Consider the following 2415-nt stretch of genomic DNA (forward strand, 5'->3'; position numbering starts at 1 on the left):
TTTCGTGTCGCCACATTGCATGCGAACCGCATGCAACTTCCAGAGGCATTTGCAGCAGAAATGCATGTGCAGTCAAAAAAAAATTGATATTTTTCACGGATAGACCCCGTGAAACGCTAGAAATTGGCGGGGATGTGTCTCTTGTGGCTCACGGGGCTGTTCGGGTCGCACAGAAATCCCTGGGAATGGGAAAACGGGTCATTTTCGTGTTGCCACATTGCGTACGAACCGCATGAAACTTCCAGAGGCATTTGCAGCAGGAATGCATGTGCACTCAAAAACTTCTATATGTTTCACGGATAGACCCCGTGAAACGCTAGAAATTGGCGGGGATGTGTCTCTTGTGGCTCACGGGGCTGTTAGGGTGGCACAGAACTCCCTCGGAATGGGAAAAGGGGTCATTTTCGTGTTGCCACATTGCATAGGAACGCCATGAAACTTCCAGAGGCATTTGCAGCAGAAAGGCACGTGCACTCAAAAATTTTAATATTTTTCACGCATAGACCCCGTCAAACGCTAGAAGTTGGCGGGGATGTCTCTCTTGTGGCTCCACGGGGCTGTTAGGGTCGCACAGAAATGCCTCGGAATGGGAAAACGGGTCATTTTTGTGTGGCCACATTGCATAGGAACGGCATGAAACTTCCAGAGGCATTTGCAGCAGGAATGCATGTGCACTCAAAAACGTCTATATTTTTCACGGATAGACCCTGTGAAACGCTATAAATTGGCGGGGATGTCTCTCTTGTGGCTCACGGGCGCTGTTAGTTAGGGTCGCACAGAAATCCCTCGGAATGGGAAAAGGGGTCATTTTCGTGTTGCCACATTGCGTACGAACGGCATGAAACTTCCAGAGGCATCTGCAGCAGAAATGCATGTGCACTCAAAAACGTCTATATTTTTCACGGATAGACCCCGTGAAACGCTAGAAATTGGCGGGGATGTGTCTCTTGTGGCTCACGGGGCTGTTAGGGTCGCACAGAAATCCCTCGGAATGGGAAAACGGGTCATTTTCGTGTTGCCACAATTGGCATACGAACGGCATGAAACTTCCAGAGGCATTTGCAGCAGAAATGCATGTGCACTCAAAAACGTGAATATTTTTTCACGGATAGACCCCGTCAAACGCTCGAATTTGGCGGGGATGTTTCTCTTGTGGGTCACGGGGCTGTTCGGCTCGCACAGAACTCCCTTGGTCCACCTGATTCGTGCATACAGGCAGCAACTAAAACTCTGTAAACCTGCTGTGAGGACATCTAAACAGTGGACCAGTGAGGCTGTGGAAGATTTGCGGGCGTGCTTAGACTGTACTGACTGGGATATGTTCACGACTGCTACCAATAGTCTGGATGAACTCACAGAGGCTGTGTACATCAGCTTCTGTGAGGACTGCTGTATCCCAACACGTACCAGGGTGAACTTTAACAACAACAAGCCCTGGTTCTCAGCAAAGCTCAAAAGGTTGAGGTTGGAGAAGGAGGAAGCGTTTAGGAGTGGGGATAGAGACAGATTCAAGGAGTCGAAGAACAGGTTTAGCAAAGCGGTGAGAGAGGCTAAACGACTGTACTCAGAGACACTAAAACACCAGTTCTCTACTAACGACGCTGCTTCTGTCTGCCAAAGGGCTCAGGCACATCACCAACTACAAACCCAGAGCGCCCCACACCACTAACGACTCCCGCCTAGCCAACGACCTGAACGAGTTCTACCGTAGATTTGAAAGACAATTGGACTGTCCTGAACCACCCCTTCCCACCCAAGAGGCCCCATCCCCCACCCATACTACAGAAACGACTCTCTCCTTTCAGGAGGGAGAAGTTAATGGGCTTTTCAAGAGGCAGAATCCACGCAAAGCAGCCGGGCCGGACTCTGTCTCTCCAGCCACCCTCAGGCACTGCGCTGACCAGCTGTCTCCGGTGTTCACCAACATCTTTAACACCTCCCTGGAGACATGCCATGTACCAGCCTGTCTCAAGTCCTCCACCATCATCGCTGTGCCCAAAAAGCTAAGGCCAACAGGACTAAATGATTACAGACCGGTCGCCCTTACATCTGTGGTAATGAAGTCTTTTGAGCGCCTGCTCCTGGCACACCTCAAAGCCATCACAGACCCTCTCCTGGACCCCCTTCAGTTTGCCTACAGAGCCAACAGGTCTGTGGACGACGCAGTTAACATGGCCCTCCACTTCACCCTACAGCATGTGGACGCCCCAGCATCCTACGCCAGGATCCTGTTTGTGGACTTCAGCTCTGCCTTCAACACCATCATCCCTGCCCTGCTTCAGGACAAGCTCTTCCAGCTGAACGTGCCCTACTCCACCTGCAGGTGGATCACAGACTTCCTCTCTGACAGGAAGCAGTGCGTTAAGCCGGGAACAGAAGTCTCTGACTCCAGGTCCATCAGCACGGGAACTCCTC

Source organism: Petromyzon marinus, unplaced genomic scaffold, assembly GCF_048934315.1.
Source record: "Petromyzon marinus isolate PM22_M1 ecotype Great Lakes invasive population unplaced genomic scaffold, UKy_Petmar_22M1.pri1.0 PM_G_Scaffold_40, whole genome shotgun sequence".
In the NCBI taxonomy this organism is placed as follows: Eukaryota; Metazoa; Chordata; class Hyperoartia; order Petromyzontiformes; family Petromyzontidae; genus Petromyzon; species Petromyzon marinus.